This window comes from Oryx dammah, unplaced genomic scaffold (genome assembly GCF_014754425.2).
Source record: "Oryx dammah isolate SB20612 unplaced genomic scaffold, SCBI_Odam_1.1 HiC_scaffold_28, whole genome shotgun sequence".
Taxonomy (NCBI): domain Eukaryota; kingdom Metazoa; phylum Chordata; class Mammalia; order Artiodactyla; family Bovidae; genus Oryx; species Oryx dammah.
In genome coordinates this window covers 57,442,821-57,462,442 of record NW_024070212.1, presented here as the reverse complement: position 1 = coordinate 57,462,442, position 19,622 = coordinate 57,442,821, and the positions used below count along the sequence as shown (strand labels likewise).

Here is a 19,622-nt window from a genome sequence, read left to right as displayed (position 1 = left end):
TGATACCATGCAGTATTACAACTAATCATTTCATACACTTTTAGTTTACTAGTTTATCTACTTCTAAACTAGGGTGAGAAATGTATTCATCTTTGTATCCAACAGTTCCTGAAACACAGCAGGTGCTCAAGCAGACATTTATTACATGAACCTAGTCCCACATCTGGCACACTCACTTCGGCCTGTGTGCTCCACTTGTGCTTTCTTCTTTCACTCGCCCCCAAAATAACATTTCTTCAAAGCCCAGATAACCCACCATCACATACTCCAAGGAACTCTATTCTCTGGGTCCTTCTAGTTTATTTCACTTTTCCATCTAGACTCCTGAGTCACATTCTCCACTTCTGTACCCACCTCCCATTTTAATAGAATAATCAATGAATACCCAAGTAAATAACTGATAATAAATTAGCACATTCATTCCAGCAAGCAAAAGTGGATAAACAAAAACAGCAATGGAAGAGAAGCACAAGATGTGAGTCCTTTAGAGAAAAGAACTACTCTTCATCATCTCCCAAATCTCTCCTCTACCCACGGAAAGAGAGCTTGGCAGAAACCTAAGTGATGTTTAGATTACAAGATTTCCTTCACACAGTACACTATTTTAACTGTTCTTTTCAAGTTCACTGGAAATTCAAACTTGAGAAGGCACACTGCCTACCTAATCAGAGTTCTAAGACAAACTTCAATCAAGTGTCAGATTAAACTGCTTTTTTCATTATAGAGGAAGGTAGTAACATGATACTATCTGGACTTCTAAACATTACACAGGATTTTCCACAAATAACCAACTAAAGTCTTTGCTAAAATCTCACAAAGTTAGAGTTACCCAACTTTGGGTTAAGAAAATAAAATTCTTAAAGTCTTTAAACATTAGTCCTTACAAATTCAGCCATAAAACTTTAGAATTTAGTTATCTGCATACTTTAATAAGTGCTATTACTCTCAAAAACCAAATACTTTATGATTACATGGAAAAATACTATGTTCTACTATGATTTTATTCCAAAGTAAACTATAGCTTTCAATTCAATTATTAATACCTGTTACCTCACATACAACTATTCAGATATGCCTATCAGTACAGATAAATACTAAATTCAACCTCTTAGAATCTACTTTTTACAAATTTAAGATCTAAATGATTTCATCTGAGTGGCATAATAGTATAGATTTTTCCATAGAAATAAATTCTTCTCCATAAATTAAATTTTAATATATATCTGAATGGCTGAAACTCAAAATCTGATACCTTTTAATCACCCACCTTGTTGCTGAGTTTGTGGTTCTGAGGACCTACAGTTGGGGACACGGTACGAATACTGTGAGCCTCGCAGGCCTGGGCAGACAGGTCATATCCTGACCAAGTCTCTCAGCTGGTTTCCTCACCCAGAAAACAGGGTGACACTACCTACTTTGCAGGGTGGTTATGGGTATTTAGTGACATAAGTGGTAAAAACTCAGTACCGAATACCTAGGGAACTGACCTAACAAACACATGTCAGGTGCTGTTCTAAATGCTATAAAAATTTATGAAGGCAACCTTCACAACAATCCTGAGTCATCACATTATTTCCCTTTTCAGTGATAAGGGACATGAAGTACAGAAAAGCTAGGGAATTTGCCCAAGGTCACACAGCTGGCAAGTGGCAGAATCGGAGGCTATTGCCCACTCCACACTTCAGAGCCCAGGTTGCTGCTTCATGGATGAGAGGCCCAAGAACAGTACCTGCTACCACCGCTCATTAGAGCATTTGGGCAAAACTGCACAAAACAGTGTACAGACACAAACTGCAGGAAAATTTTTCACGTGTATCCTTTTGAGCTGAGGGAGACCATTGCCATGAAACTCCAAGTCAGAATCTTCCATTAGAAAGCTACCCTCTTAGCAGCTTAGGGAGCAGGAAGCTACATCAAATCCCTTATAAACACCTTGACCCAGACACTGACGCAGTATGAGAAACAGTACTTAAAGCACAGGGTCCAAAGTCAGACCACCTGGTTTCAAACTCAGTACCAGCACTTACAAGGTAAGTGGCTCTGAACAGAAATATCTGGACCTCATTTTCTTTATCTGCAAAAGGAGAGTAAAACCAGTCTTTACCTCAAAGGATTATGATAAAAAATCCAAATTAAATAATTATGGTTAAGTAATAAACTTAGCTTTAAATTTACTTATAACTTTATTAAATAAGTATATTCATGCAAAGGACTTAAAACAGGGTCTTGGGTATATTGTAAGTGCTCAATAAATGTTAGCTATTAGATGTTTTACTAATTTGACGTATTTCCATAATATTTTATAAGTTTAAAAAAAAGGCTGCAGGACAATAACATGATCTTATTTGGTCTTTTTAAAAAATCTAAAGAATGTTCAAACTACTATACAATTGTGCTCATTTCACATGCCAGCAAGGTAATGCTCAAAATCCTTCAAGCTAGGCTTCAACAGTACGTGAACAAAGAAATTCCCAATATACAAGCTGGATTTAGAAAAGGCAGAGGAACCAGATATCAAACAGCAAAATCTGTCAGATTAAAGAAAAGGCAAGGGAATTTAGGAAAAACATCTACTGCTTCACTGACGAGGCTAAAGCCTTTGACTATGTGGATCACAACTAACTGTGAAAAATTCTGAAAGAAATGGGAATACCAGACCACCTGACCTGCCTCTTGAGAAACCTGTATGTGGATCAGGAAGCAAGTTAGAGATGAACATGGAACAAAAGACTGGTTCAAAATTGGGAAAGGAGTACATCAAGGCTACATATTGTCACCCTGCTTACTTAACTTCTATGCAGAGTACATTATAAGAAATGCCAGGCTGGATGAATCACAAGCTGGAATCAAGACTGCCAGCAGAAATATCAACAACCTCAGATATTCAGATAATACCAACCTAATGGCAGAAAGTGAAGAACTAAAAAGAGCCTTTTGATGAAGGTGAAAGAAGAGAGTGAAAAAGCTGGCTTAAAACTCAACACTCAAAAAACTAAGATCACGGCATCTGGTCCCATCACTTCATGGAAAATAGATGGGGTAAAAGTGGAAACAGTGGCAAATTTTATTTTCTTGGGCTCCAAAATCACTGCTGATGGTGACTATAGCCACGAAATTAAAAAACACTTACTCCTTGGACAAAATGCCATGAAAAACCTAAATAGCATGTTGAAAAGCAGAGACATCACTTTGCCAACAAAGGTCCATACAGTTAAAGCAAGGTATTTCCAGTAGTCATGTATGGATGTTGAGAGTTGACCATAAAGGTTGAGCACCAAAGAATTGATGCTTTTGAACTGTGGTGTTGGAGAAGACTCTTGAGAGTCCCCTGGACTGCAAGGAGATCCAACCAGTCCATCCTAAAGGAGATCAGTCCTGGGTGTTCATTGGCAGGACTGATGTTGAAGCTGAAATTCCAATTTGGCCACCTCATGAGAAGAGCTGACTCATTTGAAAAGATCCTGATGTTGGGAAAGATTGAGGGCAGGAAAAGGGGACAACAGAGGATGAGATGGTTGGATGGCATCACCAACTCAATGGACATGGGTTTGGATGAACTCAGGGAGTTGGTGATGCACAGGGAGGCCCGGTATGCTGTGGTTCCATGGGGTTGCAAGGAGTCGGATACAACTGAGCGACTGAACTGAACTATGATGTTGGAGAAGACTCATCTTGAGAGTCCCTTGGACTCTTGTAAGATCAAACCAGTCAATCCCAAAGGAAATCAACCCTGAATATTCACCTCAAGGACTGATGCTGAAGCTCCAATACTTTGGCCACCTGATATGAAGAGCTGACACATTGGAAAAGACCCTGAGGCTGGGAAAGACTGAAGATAAAAGGAGAAGGGGATGACAGAGGATGAGACGGTTGGATGGACGTGAGTTTGAGCAAATTCCAAGAGACAATGAAGGACAGGGAAGCCTGGTGCCGCGATTGAAACAACAATATACGAATGTATATACACATATAAGTTTTGCTCTGTAACGTTTGTATAAGAACAGAAAAAATTAGAAGACAAGACCAAGACCAACCTGGGAGTAGAAAAGAGAAGGACAAGGGCAGGACATCCATCCCCTTCACAACGTATTTTCACACACAAAGGTATTATGAATAATCCCTTTTTTTGCGCCTTCCAAATTTTCTATAAGTGAATGCATTTTTCATATGAGAAATAAAATCCACATTTTAAAAAGGCAATTACAGAGATAAGCAGAGAAAATGGGAGAGAGTAGCACCAAAACTCACCAAAACTAAAAGCAGAATGGCATGACTCATAAAAAATATAAAACACTTATCTTCAGACTAATCAGTTAAGCGGCCCTGAAGAGCAAAAATTGATTAGAAATATGCAAATGTCCCAGAGTTATTCACACAGTCAATTATGTAAGTGAAATAGAACTTTACCAGAGGTCAGTAGTTTGCAGTTTTAGATGGCAACCCAGCAGTCCACAAAAATTTGACATGCATAAGCCTTTCTGCTAATCAACTATACTTCTAGGCATCTATTACTGCATATTCAATCATACAAGTTAGCAAGCATGACATATAAGAACACTGTTGACTATAGCTTTATTTTTAATGGCAAGAAATTTGAGAAAATTTAAATATTAATAAGGAGGGAATTCCCTGGTGGTCCAGTGGTTAGGACTCCATGCCACCACTGCAGGGGGCCCTGATTCGGGAATTAAGATCCCACAAGCCCCATGATGCAGCCAAATGAATCAATGAATGAATAAATAAGTATCAATAGAGAAATAGTTAAAAATCAATATATATGGTATAGTCAAAAGAAGGGGTACTCTGGGATTAATAACATAGATTTACATATAGTGTGAAAAAAAAGTGATGAAAAACAATATTTTGACTACCATTTTTTGCTAATTATCTAAATACATCTAAGAGAACAGTATGGAAAGGTTACGAACTGTTAGTGAAGACGGCCCTGGGGAATGGGATGCCTGGGTATAGTGAGGCCAGTGTTTTCACTTCTACAGCACACCTTTATACAGCTGGATATTCTAAGGCATGTACTGTTCTGCAACATTTTTAGAGGCAGTGGATTCATGCACGGTTAATGAGATGGTATGGATGCACTTTAATCCCAGACAGGAACACCGCTGCCTTTTAGTGAATACAGCAATGTAGACAAATGACAAATGCTCCCCATCAATCAATGACACTTCCAGAACCTACCCACTCCTCATGATCAGATATACAAGTGAGCAACGGTGCTGCACTCTTCACACTGACCCTGGCCATGTCAGAGCATGTCTGTGGGGAACCAGCCCACCAGGGAGGAAGGTCTGCCTTGCACTGATGTGAAGAGCAAAAACACAAGAGTACTGGCTGGCCTGGCAAAGATGGACTCTTCCTCCAGATCAATTACAATCTAAACTCAGTAGGGAGAAAGAAGACGGAGGTTGACTTTGGTTTATAACTATTGATATTCTTCTCAAAAAAAAAAATGCTCTTAATCTACCAACCTTCTAGGACTCAAGCAACTAGTACGATGCATTTCTCTGCTTCAAGAGAGCAGCTGATGAAGTTAGACGGGTATGTCCTTAGAGTCTATGCCACACCATCTGGTATTTCATTATACAATGACTTCTTATTGCTCACGTTTTCATCTGTTTTGGTCTTAGCTCTTCAAATAAACTCATCTTTTTCAGGGCACTGTCCCCTCAGGGAAGCTGCACAAGGCACTGAAAAAGCACCAGACGAGAGTCAAGGGCCACGGTTCCCAGAGCCACTTCCACACTGTGCAACCCTGAGCAAGGGATCATTTCTTTGGTCTTCAGTTACCACATGGGTAAAATTAGGAGTTTAAAGACTTTTCCATTCTACTATCTACGATTTTTACATTTCTCATGGGACCTATTATAGAATCGAGTACAGCTATTTATATCAAAATTTTCTCACATTTTTAAGCAGAATATGCACACGCTGTCTTCACAATCAAACAAGATTCTACCTAAGAATAAATTAAGTATAAACCACTTATTTGAAACAAGTAAACTGAAATCATTTTACATGTATTAACTGCTTAAATTTCACAATAACTCAGTCAATTGCCCCTATCAGAGATGAGGAAAAAGGTCCAGCAAGCTTTCTTACCCAAGGTCACACATCTAGAATATGATGAAGTCAAGAAGCAAAGCATAAGAGTCCAGCACATTTAACTACACACCCTCAGTTCAGTTCAGTCGCCCAGTCATGTCTGACCCTTTGCGACCCCCTAACTGCAGCACACCAGGCCTCCCTGTCCATCACCAACTCCTGGAGTTCACCCAAACCCATGTCCATTGAGTCAGTGATGTCATCCAGCCATCTCATCCTCTGTCATCCCCTTCTCCTCCTACCTTCAATCTTTCCCAGCATCAGGGTCTTTTCAAATGAGTCAGCTCTTCGCATCAGGTGCCCAAAGTATTGGAGTTTCAGCTTCAACATCAATGAATACCCAGGACTGATCTCCTCTAGGATGGACTGGTTGGATCTCCTTGCAGTCCAAGGGACTCTCAAGAGCCTTCTCCAACACCACAGCTCAAAAGCATCAATTCTTTGGTGCTCAGCTTTCTTTATAGTCCAACTCTCACATCCATACATGACCACTGGAAAAACCATAGCCTTGACTAGATGGACCTTTGTTGGCAAAATAATGTCTCTGCTTTTAAATATGCTGTCTAGGTTGGTCATAACTTTCCTTCCAAGGAGTAAGCATCTTTTAATTTCATGGGTGCAATCACCATCTGTAGTCATTCTGGAGCCCCCCAAAATAAAGTCACCCACTGTTTCCACTGTTTTCCCATCTATTTGCCATGAAGTGATGCACCATGAAATTAAAAGACACTTACTCCTTGGAAGAAAAGTTACAACCAACCTAGATAGCATATTCAAAAGCAGAGACATTACTTTGCTGATTAAGGTCCGTCTAGTCAAGGCTATGGTTTTTCCAGTGGTCATGTATGGATGTGAGAGTTGGACTGTGAAGAAGGCTGAGCGCTGAAGAATTGATGCTTTTGAACTGTGGTGTTGGAGAAGACTCTTGAGAGTCCCTTGGACTGCAAGGAGATCTAACCAGTCCATTCTGAAGGAGATCAATCCTGGGATTTCTTTGGAAGGAATGATGCTAAAGCTGAAACTCCAGTACTTTGGCCACCTCATGCCAAGAGTTGACTCATTGGAAAAGACGCTGATGCTGGGAGGAATTGGGGGCAGGAGGAGAAGGGGACGACAGAGGATGAGATGGCTGGATGGCATCACTGACTCGATGGATGTGAGTCTAAGTGAACTCCAGGAGTTGGTGATAGACAGGGAGGCCTGGTGTGCTGCGATTCATGGGGTTGCAAAGAGTCAGACACAACTGAGCCACTGAACTGAACTGATGGGACCGGATGCCATGATCTTTTCTGAATGTTGAGCTTTAAGCTAACTTTTCACTCTCTTCAACTTTCAACTACACACCCTACACCCTACTATATTGTAGGAGAGGAAGGAATACACAATTTGTGAGTTGCTTTCTCAAATCTGACACACATAGAGGTTCTTGCTTTCTAACACCTCTCCTTGAGACTAAATTATAATCCAATAGTATTATTCCAATTGAATAACTATATAGAAGCATACAAAATATTAAATAGCAACACAAAAAAAAATTCTGAAAAAAAATCTAGTGAATATACAGCCCTTCTCCAGGCTTTCTCTGAATGGCTTTGCAGAACACTTTGCATTAACTCTGCAGTACAGAACCAACTGTAATAACTCTTTCTCTCCCACCACCTAAGCTGCATTCCTGGCCAGCAGACCTGTCAATATATTGCCTGTACCCTTGCTTTGGTATGGCAAACAGACGGGGAAACAATGGAAACAGTGAGAGACTTTTATTTTGGGGAGCTCCAAAAATCACTGTAGATGGTGACTGCAGAAATGAAAGTAAAAGACGGTTGCTCCTTGGAAGAAAAGCTATGACCAACCTAGACAGCATATTAAAAAGCAGAGACATTACTTTGCCCACAAAGGTCCATCTAGTCAAGACTATGGTTTTTCCAGTAGTCAGGTATGGATGTGAGAGTTGGACTATAAAGAAAGCTTAGCACCAAAGAACTGATGCTTTTGAACTGTGGTGTTAGAAAAGACTCTTGAGAATCCCCTGGACTGCAAGGAGATCCAACTAGTCCATCCTAAAGGATATCAGTCCTGAATATTCATTGGAAGGACTGATGCTGCAAGTTTAAGCTCCAATACTCGGCTACCTGATGCAAAGAACTGACTTCACTGGAAAAGACCCTGATGCTGGGAAAGACTGAAGGCAGGAGGAGAAGGGACGACAGAGGATAAGATGGTTAGATGGTATCACCGACTCGATGGACATGAGTTTTAGTAAGCTCCCGGAGTTGGTCATGGACAGGGAGGCCTGGCATTCTGCAGTTCATGGAGTCAAAGAGTCAGACACGACCGAGTGACTGTACTGTAGTTGTTTTGGTATAGGTATCATAACTGACTCTCAGTCAATATGGAATCCAATAAAGTTTGCTGAATGAACGTCAACTAAGTTTGATGGTGTATTAATGTGATGTATGCTACTTTAATGGCTTCCCTGGTGGCTCAGAGGGTAAAGCATCTGCCTTCAGTGTGGGAGACCCGGGTTCAATCCCTGTGTCGGGAAGATCCCCTGGAGAAGGAAATGGCAACCCACTCCCGTACTCTTGCCTGGAAAATTCCATGGACAGAGAAGCCTGGTAGGATATAGTCCATGGGGTCATGAAGAGTTGGACACGACTGAGTGACTTCACTTTCATGTGACTTTAATACTGTGACAGACCAGAATCAACACTTCAGTCATGCTGCAACTTAGTAAAGATTTCAATGGAGTCTTGATCATCTCTAAGTCTTCCAGCTTAGAGAAGCAGGAAAGTGATTAGATGTTTGAATCAAGAACACTTAAGAGTCAGTCTGAAAGTGAAAGTCACTCAGTCATGTCTCACTCTTTGCGACCCCAAGGACTGTACAGTCCATGGAGTTCTCCAGGCCAGAATACAGGAGTGGGTAACCTTTCCCTTCTCCAAGGGATCTTCCCAACACAGGGACTGAACCCAGGTCTCCCACATTCTTCCAGGGCAGAGCTAGGAATAGCAGCAATCATTCTTAAGAGAGGATTAAGAAAAAAAAAAAAAAAAACCCACACTGATCTAACTTTGTAAACCTGAAAGTGAGCTAAGTGAGAATGAAATACCAATAAATGGCAATTATTTTTTAAATCTTATTTGGACTTCTTAGCCAACTTAAAAGTAGAAAAACAGGCAGTTTTGGCCACAGTTTCAGAGGATCCGTGAAGCCATCCAGAAATTTGCCAAGGATCATGGACAGGGACTGAAGAACTTCTGATAACTATAACTTTCAGATAACTATGTGAAGCTGGTAGGTGTGAAGAAATACTGCTCTTAGCTTTTACTACCTGCCAAATGTGTTCACCAGCCATGTCACTCAGCCTTACCACGGCCCTAGGAAGGAGTAAATACAATGCTACTTTCTTGATGGAAGAATATGAAACTCAGGGAGGTAAGATAACTTAGCCAGTTGCACACCTGAAAGACAGAAAGGAAAACTTAGCTCTTTAACCTGGAAGGTTAAGAATAAAACTAGCTTATAGCCTCACCTTGGAGATACTGTGGTTTGCTTCCCGATTACTGCAATAAAGCAAGTCACATGAATTTTTTGGTTTCCCACTGCATCTAATAGTTATGTTTACATTACACACATAGTCTATTACATGTGCAATAACAGCATTATGTCTGAAAAAACAATGAACATGCCTTAATTAAAAAATAACTTTATTGCTAAAAAATGTTAATCACACCTGACAATGCAGGGTTGCCCAAAACCTTCAATTTATTAAAACACACAATAATGTGAAGCAAACTCAAGAGGTATGTCTGTATCTGATTCCAAAGCCTCATAAACCTTGGCCTCCTCTTGACATTCAACAGGTATCTGGAGCAAATGATATAAATTTTTTGAGACCATCTCTTCATAAACTAACACAGCTGGTGATAGACTGTATTAAATGATGAATTCTAAAAGGTCTTTTCCTTCATTTTTAAAATTACATTTATTTAGCGTAGGTACACCTAAAGGAGAACTCACCCTCTGTTCCCACCCAGCAGAAAGCATGCACAAACCCAAGGTACACATGAAGGGAAGGGGCCCTGGCGCCAAGTTAGTGGTCGGGATGGTGCAATCCTCTGAGTCCCAAGCTTCAGTCAGTAGAGGGTTGGACTGAGATACTGGGCGGCCTGTACTCCCGCTGCTGGCCCTAAGAGAAGCATGCCCCATAGCCAAAGGTCTGTTTGATGCCCTCAATGTAGTACCGCTGCCAACCCTGCCGCATTCTCTCCTCCTCATGGGCAGAATGCCTCAGCCTTCCAAACACAGCTCATTCTCTCCATTCTTGTCAATGAAGGTCAAGGTGATGGTGGCAAAGCCACCTTCTGGCCAAGATTTAAACCTCCACTTCATCGCAATATGTTTCTCAGGGACCAGTTCAACGAATTCTCCAGACACTGACAGCAATCAGCTGAAACTTGCCACCTTTCTCTGCTTCTAACATTGCACGAGGGCTTTCCAGGTGAAGCGGAAATGCAGGAAATGCAAATTTAATCCCTGGGTTGGAAAGATCCCCTGGAGTAGGAAATGGTAACCCACTTACTCCCGTACTCTTGCCTAGAGAATTCCACAGACAGAGGAGCCTATCAGGCTACAGTTCACGGGGTCGAAAAGAGTAGGACCCAACTGACTGACTCAACACAAACACATGACATTACAGGAGTATGGGTACAGGGCTGAACAACAACAACAAAAAAAAGGCAAAACAAAACAACTCTGTAGCGCTCTGATCTGGGTTTCTGAAGGGGCAGATTTGGCCTTGCGCTCCTCAGTTTTCAGTGCTGGCTGCCCAGCTGGGTCTACTGACTCTCCATGATTGTAGGCAATACCATACCCTGTGTGAACTCTGTTTTGAGGATGCTGCTGATTCTTTAAGGCCATGAGATTTGTGTCTGGCTCATTTCTGGCAAAGCTCACACTAATCTCCATTTCATCCACACTATTTTCATCAGAAAAATTGAGGATCTCCACATGGCCCTTGTACTGCACTCCAGAGGTACCTGTCCAGTTTAGTTTGATGCTCCACTCATAAGAAGGTAAATTTGCCTTTGTGATGGTTAATGGATGACTTTCCATCAAGTTTATTTGCTTCTGACACCTTGAACTTCTCATTTAGCACACACATAGGAACAGTGTTTTGAGTTTATCTGTGGACGTATTCAAAGCATCCCTCTCAATGCCAGCTGTTGACATTGGTGGTGTCTGCTTATTCATACCTCCATGGTTCAGCATTGGTCACCCTCACCCACCTGGCCATCGGCTCTCCTCACATGCTGCCACCAGCTCCCGAGCAGCCACAGTGTAGGACCATTCAGTCCCAGCCTCCCAGCAGTGCCTGGAAACTACTAGAAGCCAAAATGTCTTCTTGCTATTACATGCTTAATCCTATGTAGAAGGACATTTCTAGAGCTTGAATACAGAATACAGGCATACCTCACTTTATTGTTATTGTGCAGATATTTGCAGATATTGTGTTTACAAATTGAAAGTTTATGGCAACGCTTCATCAAGAAAGTCAACTGGCACCATTTTTTATAATAGTATTTGCTCACTTTGTGTCTCTGTCCTCATTTTGTTAATTCCTACCATATTTCAAACTTTGGCATTGTTACTGTGTTTGTTATGGTGAACTGTGGTCAGTGGTCCTTGACACTACTGCTACTACAGAAAGATTAGGATTCGCTGATAATGGTTAGTATTTTTTAGCAAAAAAGTATTTTTTAATTAAGGTATGCACATTGTTTTTCAGGCATAATGCTATTGCATACTTAAAAGACTATAATACAGTGAAAACATAACTTTTATACGCACTGGGAAACCAAAAATTCATGTGACTCACTTTATTGCAATATTCACAAAACTGGAACCAAGTCCATTATACTTCTGAGGGTGGCTGTGGAAGAATGCTGAAGGTTCCATCTTTTCGAAAGGAAGCACAATCATATTAAAATCAACTAGCAAAAGACTGACAAACTCAAGACTCTATCCTTTATAACCTGAACTATTTACCATTAGGCAAAAAGTACAGTCGTCCTTCAGGATCCAAAAGGGGTTGGTCCCAGGGCCCCCCACAGATTCCAAGCTCTGAGGATGTTCAAGTCCCTTATAGTACAGTACAATGAACACAGTCAGCCCTCCTTATCCACAGGATTCACAGTCACAGATTCAACCAACCTGGGTTCAATTCAATTGATTCAATTCAATCTGTGGTTGGTTGAATCCGTGGATAAAGAGGACCGACTATATATATGCAATGGCTGGTATCCACCTCGGATTACAAGTATCTCCTGGCCACTCATGAAACTGAATTCTTTTAGAACAATATTATTCTAGAAATCTCCTCCCACATTATGCTTACAAAATAGGTCCCATTTTCAGTAGCCCTGGCACAAAAATATTATAGCAAACGTAACAATAATGGTCGGGGCTGGCTGGCCAGATTAGCCAGTGACAATAAAGACAATGAAGCAAAGATAAGAAAAGCTTCAGAAGCTGGGCTGACAAACATGGTGACAAACATACAAAAGGGAGGCATGTATTCTCTCATGGAAAAATGTGTTTGTGGTACTAGTGTCACATAGATAGAACACAGGAGTAAGGTTACCAGCAGGTTTGGTTAAGTGTGTGAAGATAAAGAGCTCCGTGTAGAAAGTTAGTTAAGTCGCTTAGTCATGTCCGACTCTTTGCAAGCCCGTAGACTGTAGCCCACCAGGCTCCTCTGTCCATAGGATTCTCCAGGCAAGAATACTGGAGTGGGTTGCCATTTCCTTCTCCAGGGGATCTTCCCGACCCAGGGATCGAACCCAGGTCTCCTGCATTGCAGGCAGACGCTTCAACCTCTGAGCCACCAGTGTAGAACTCACTGGGTTTATACAGGTCCTCATGAAACATTCCGGAGAAGGCAATGGCACCCCACTCCAGTACTCTTGCCTGGAAAATCCCATGGACGGAGAAGCCTGGTGGGCTGCAGTCCATGGGGTCGCTAAGAGTTGGACACAACTGAGCGACTTCACTTTCCCTTTTCACTTTCATGCATTGGAGAAGGAAATGGCACCCCACTCCAGTGTTCTTGCCTGGAGAATCCCAGCGATGGGGGAGCCTGGTGGGCTGCCGTCTATGGGGTCGCACAGAGTCAGACACGACTGAAGCGACTTAGCAGTAGCAGTAGCAGCATGAGACATTCAAATGAGGATAAACTCTAGGGCCTGGAGATTAAGATATCAGGGCAGATTTAGGAGTCATCAGCATACATGTGGTAGTTGAATCTATACAGAAAAAAAGGGGGGGGGGGCAGAAAGAACCTTCAAGAACATCAACATGTAAGAGGTGAGGGCAAGTGACCTAGATCTAGGAGATGAAAATACAGGGGTGAGGGGAGGTTTTAGGAAAACCAAGGAAAACGAGTTTTAAAGAGGAGGAAATGAGGAACAGCAGCAAATGCCACAGAAAGGGCGGAGCTAAATAGAATATTATGTTCAGTCTGGTAATTAAGGACTCTATGACAAAGCTGAGGAGTAAAAATGGAAATCAGATTTCAGAAAAATGATCAGTAAATAAAAGGAGATAATAAACAAAGATCACTCGTTCAAGAAGTTTAGTTTAACAGAATATATTTACCCTCTCTGAATGTAAAGGGTTTAGCTGATACTCACAAATAGAACAAAAAAGAAAAAATTCTGCCTTTAAGTTAGTTCTTATTCAATTGCAGCATTTTTATGTCAAATAGTTAAGTATTCAAAAGATGTAAAGTGTTTTTCCAGGCACCATTCTGGATACTAACATATCATTTAATCATCACAAACCTATGAAGTAGGTTTTACTATTTCCTAATTTACAAATGAGACAACTAAGGCACAGAGAGGATACACTACTTTCTGAGGTCCCATAGCTAGTAGTATGGTAGTCAAACCTGAAATTTCACTCAAAAGAAGTGGGGAGGGCAACCTGAGAAGTGAGGGTTAATAGACCAAAACTGTAAATGTTATAGTAAGACTGCACTGACTGTTTAACTGGACACATTTTAACATCTATTCAACTTACTTTTAATTTGAAAGAATTTGTGTCTTCTCTCATCTCAGAATCCTACATTGCTGAGGCCTGACATAATCATGCCTCTTAATGACACTCAGCTTCAGCACTGTATTATAACTGTCATTTCTCTTACTGAATCACAAGTTGATTGAAAACGGATGTGCATATTATTTATCTTGGTGTATTTATTCCTCTAATCCTAAAAGTAGAAGATTCTAGACTTACTATGGTAACCATTTCACAGATATACAAATATCAAATTATGTTGTGCACCTGAAACTAATACTGTTATATGTCAATTATACCACAATTTTAAAAAGAAAGATGCTCAATAAAGGCTAGTTGTATGAATGATCATTTTTACTTTTCAGAACATCCTGGGGGCTTCAATAACTTATTTTTAAAGTCTTAAACTGCTATGTACTACTCTGACTCAGATATTATTTAAATTGCCTATGGACCACTCAAATTGCTGATTTTGCTGGAAATATCATTCTGAAGTAAAAATCAAATATAATTCCCCTGGATAAAACTTTTTAAGGATTCTCTATCACCTACTAATCAAAGGTCATAGCCCTGTTTTCCAACCTTACCTCTAATCCTAGTTACCTGCTTCCAACTACCAACCTGGGATTCCCTGGTGGCTCAGTGGTAAAGAATCTGCCTGTCAATGCAGGAGACGTGGGTTTGATCCCTGGGTCAGGAAGATCCCCTGGAGGAAATGGCAACCCACTGTGGTATTCTTGCCTGGAAAATTCCATGGACACAGGAGCCTGGGCAAGCTATACAGTCCATGGACTCACAAGAGTCGGACACAACTTAGTGACTAAACCACCACAGCAACAAACAAGTAGGTGTAAGTCACTAGCCTCGTGGGACTTACTTACATTTTAGTGGGGGGAGATAAAAAATAAAGCTGACATTTTATTCGATTTTTGTTAATTGCTCCGTTTTAATCTGTCTTTTGGTCATTGTAGTTTATCCTTTTTAAATAAAATTTAAAAATCCAACCACACACATACAAAGCTCTGGAAGTGCTCCGACTTAAGTGTGTAAAATGAATTAAAACGACACAATTCTGGGGCAGTGTCTTTTTTATCTTTTTATTTATAGATGCATACCACAATGAAGGCACTCAGTATCTTTTATAAAACCTGAGTCATAGCTAGTTTGGTCAAAAGAAGCTATGTGAGGTTTTCAGACAGCCCCAAAATATAACGTGTCAGCCTTGAGGCCTTAGGCACATCATCTTAACAGTTAATGTTCTTTCTCTTACATACTGCCTCAGCATGTTTCGAACACAATGTGCTTTAACAAGCCCTGTCACAAGGCGCAATGTGTTAGGAGGAGATCTTCACATTTCATCCTAGAATAACTAAGTCTTTGCAGTTATCTTCAAGCTGCTTCACCCGTGTTACTAAATCCTGGGCCATGATTATCTTCACTGTACAGATGGGGGAAGGAAGGATATAAAATGACTTGACTGAAGAGTCCCAGCAAGTCACTGAAAGAGCCTTCATTTTAACTATCCATTCCTGTTCCTCTCTTCAAACAACCATTCTGAGAAACTCACCGCCAGCAGGCAGAAAAGAGCATCAAACTAGTTATTAGTTTTTACTTGTTTAACTTCAATGAATAACAGAAGCTTCCTAGACTTGCAGGTTATGATAGCTGTAGGATAGGAGATTTGACAGATTAAGTTTTGCTGACTGAATCCAAATTCATAAATCTACCTCTAACTTTTTCTAAATTTCAAAAGAGCATGAAGCAAACTTTAAAGGCTTTTTTTTTTTTTTTTCTCTCTCTGTCCTGATCTCTAATTCTATCGAAGTTTGCTCAGTCCCCTAAATGTGTCAAGTCATACCTACCTTTTCCGTTCAGGATCCAGGATGCCCAAATTTTCTCCTACTTAAACTGTAAACCAATCCCTCCTGAGCCAAGACACCTATCATTCCTAGCCAACTCTAGATCTAGACACTAATCTGAACTGTTAGAGGAGCCCAGCAATTCTAAATTACAGGCAGTCCCCCTCTCACACCTCCAAACCACTCTGGGAGGAGTGCCTCTTCTAATCGCCGCCCCACTGTGGGGTCCAGAAAAGGGAAAAGTCAAGTGTCTCAGATTCAACAGAAACCGTTATCCATGTTGCCATTAATGGTAATTTGGAGATCACAACTAGTAATGGAAGTAATAACCTAAAGATTCCCACGTTATACGTGCTGAGAACAAATTACTTAGCAGATGAAATTTCCTAGCCCAAGTGACTTGCGTAACTGGGCGATTAGCACAGGCTCGAAAAAGAGCAGGAAGCTCACACTTCAGTTTACTGTACTTTACTACAGAATTCTACACCAAAACATCTTCACACACGCCTGCCTTGAGATGATGTAAGTTGTTGCCCTAATCTTTTAACCAGAACGGTAGGGGGGTTCTCTTCCCCTACAGCGGCCACCGACCACTCCTCCTAACGACTGGCCCCTGTGGCTCGAGCTAACAACCTCGAAGCCCGCGAGCTCCGCAGCTTCTGCTCGGCGGACACCGCAGCCCCAAACTGGCCATCCCCTCCTCCCCCACGTCCCCGCGTCGCTCGTCATCCCGCGCCAGGCGCCACCCTCTCTCCATCCCGGAGAGGGTTTGGGGCTCCGCTCTGCGACTATCAGCGGGAGCGGTCCCCGCGTCGACACCTACCTCCCACCTCCTCCTCCAGGCGCCGCCGGGGGTCAACGCTCGCCCGCCTCCTCCAACGGCCCCAACGGCAGCGCCGAGCCTCCCGCAGAGAAGCGGGGCGCCGCTCCAGGTGCCGGGGCTCACCTCCGCGCCCGCCCTCCCGACCCCGGCCGGCGCCCGCCCCCCGCCCGCCCGCCTGCCCCAGTCCCCGCAGGCGCCGTCGCCCCTCCCCAGGCGGGCGCGTCACAATCCCGGCGCCGGGTGAGGCTCTCACCTTCACGGTCCCCGGCTGTGGCGGGGAAGCACTGCTCAGAGTCCTAGACCTGCTCGCGCAGCCCGGAGGGCCCGCACAGGCGCGGCTGCACGCTGAGCCCGGGCCGACGGCCCCGCCTCCACCTCCGGCTCCCGCCTTCCTCGCCCCAGGCCGGGCTCCGCCCCACCCCTCGCGGCCACCTCCCCTGCTCCGCAGGTTCGCAAGGCCTAGCCGCTTCCCATTGGCTCCGCCAGTTGCTAGGCGATGAACAACAGCGGCCTGCATTGGTCCGGTGGCACCTCCAAAAAAACCCGGAGAAAAAGAAAACCTCATCCCTAGAGCCCGAGCGGGATGCGGTCGCAGCTGCGGCTCTCGGCACCTGTTACGCCCCGTGATTCACCCTGCTGGGTCCTGCTCTCCACCCCCTCCTCACGCCCGCGGAGCCCGGGGCCCCGGGCTTCATGGGGCTAGGGGCGGGTGGCGGGGTCGTGGCTGCTTCAAAGCACACGTCCCGAGCCCCTGTGAACCCCAGCACCCACCCGAGCAAAAGTGAAGCGCCCACTAAAGCTCTGGGGGCTTGAAAAAGTGGGGAAATAAACCAAACAGCCGGCACCCAGAATTAGGTCAGGCTCAGGGGAAGGGAGGTTCAAGCGCTGGGAGTCGAGGATGCCAAGGAGAAAAGTTCATGTAAATTTAGGGCAAGAATTGGACCTAGGCGAAAGACAGCGGGAAGTCTAAGAAAAGGCATTAGTGAATTAGAAGTTTATGCAAAACTGCCCCACACCCACTGATCAAAATATGCGCAAAGAAAATGTATGCCCGCTACTCCGTTAGCCAGGGTCATGGCGGCTCCTAAAATTCTCCAGCGGAGATGAGACTCCAGAAAAAGGAAGGAGATCAGATGGAGAAATCGCAGGCATATGAGTTGAGTTATAAAACAAAGACGTACTTGGATAGATTTTTTTTTAAGTGAAGCCAAGAAATTTACTCAAGAGAGTAAAAACAGGTTTGGTATTTTAAGGAGGATCCTGAGAGCACTTTGAAACCAAAATACAATGAGAGAAGGACAAGAATTGTTAAAACTGAAGAACAAGGGAGAAAGGAGTGCCTTCTTCCAGTTCACACACGTATATCCAGCCCCAATCCTGGATGAAAGATCAAGGCGAGAAAATGAACATGCCATGGCGACAACTTCAGAATCCAAGGTAACCCTCCTGTTGCTTTTGGCCTAAGCTATCGGGAGGCCAGGACTGATGCAGGTAAGCATAGGTGAATGACAGGCTCTCCTTATAAAGAGAGACGCCCCAGTGCAGGCTGGTGGTAAGGTAGGCCAATTATTACCAAAAGTTAATCGCTAACCCAGACAACTGATGAGACTAGAGTGGGGTTACCCCTGCTCCCGAGAAGAGTTCTGAAATTTCAACTGCCCACCCCTCAAAACCCCACACCCCTTCCCATCTTAAGAAGCAAGTTCGTGTGACGTTTGTCTTTGAAGTAACACTTCCAGCTTCATTTTGACCATTTACCTGCCTCACTGTCAAAAAGCAAGAGTTTACTCTCCTATTAGCTAGAAGCATGGAGATCGGTTAATTCAATCAGCTGCGTCTGAGACTTCCTTTTGTGGCCTAACAATTTACAGAGTAGGATTTTAAGAAGGCTTGGGTCAGGAAGAGGAGAAGGCAATGGCACCCCACTGGATCAGGAGGTGGTGAGTTAGGAAAAGTTCCGGCTCTGCCTCAGGCCGCAAGGGTGAAACAGACCTGTCAAATTAAACCAGCGCTTTACTGTCTTGCTCTAGAGACCCACTTTCCATTCCTAAAAGTTATTGAGGGGCCCCAAAAGCTTTTGTTTATGTGGGTTATATGTATTAATATTTACTATACTAAAAACAAATCTAAAAATATTTATCTAAAAAATAATGTCTTATCATAAATAGTACATTTTACTGAAAAATAACCATGTTTCCCCCTAAAATAGTAGCAAGAGTGATGTTACTTTAAAAATTTGCAAATATCTGTAATATCCAGCCTAATGGAAGAAAATCGGAGTTTCAAATCTGCTGCATTCAATCTGTTGCACTATTTCAGGTGGCCCCTGGAAAACTCCATTGTACCCTCAGAATGGGAGTTTAAAACAAAAAAAGCAAATAACATTTTAGTATTAGAACAAAATAGTTTTGACCTTGCAGATTCCCTGAAAGGGTCTTGGAGATCAGCTCTTAACTCCCTCTCCCCTTCCTCAGATTAATGCTCTGCAAGCCACCAGTCTAGACAGGTCTTGCTTCTCTGTCCCCCTTTGTCAGTGACTGTTTTAGGAACTAAGCGTGTGGTGTGAACGTAATGGGAAGGTGGAGGAAAGGGACTCCAGGGGGAGGGGTTTATTTCTGAGAACCCCTAAGAAGTTTTTTCCTTACTTTTTGCCTTGGCCATCTTCCAGTTAGCAAGATATGTTTCAACCTATGGTGGCACATCCTGGAACAATGAACAAAGAAAATATAGGAATGGTAACC

At 42.7% G+C, this 19,622-nt stretch overlaps 1 protein-coding gene and 1 pseudogene across 11 annotated transcripts in view; both read right to left on the bottom strand.

Moving 5' to 3' along the window:
* The window catches only part of LOC120856940 (SSX family member 2 interacting protein), a 61,457-nt gene extending 44,201 nt beyond the window's left edge, over nt 1–17,256 (bottom strand). For 3 of the 11 annotated variants that reach the window (XM_040232436.1, XM_040232437.1, XM_040232438.1), the window contains exon 1: nt 17,135–17,249. The gene's annotated coding sequence lies outside the window, so the exon portion shown is untranslated. Of the gene's footprint in view, nt 1–17,134 lie in introns of all 11 variants that reach the window. The other 8 variants (XM_040232433.1, XM_040232434.1, XM_040232435.1 and 5 more) reach the window with 4 other exon arrangements.
* LOC120856547 lies at nt 10,282–16,787 on the bottom strand (annotated as a pseudogene).
* Nucleotides 17,257–19,622: the final 2,366 nt, after the last annotated feature.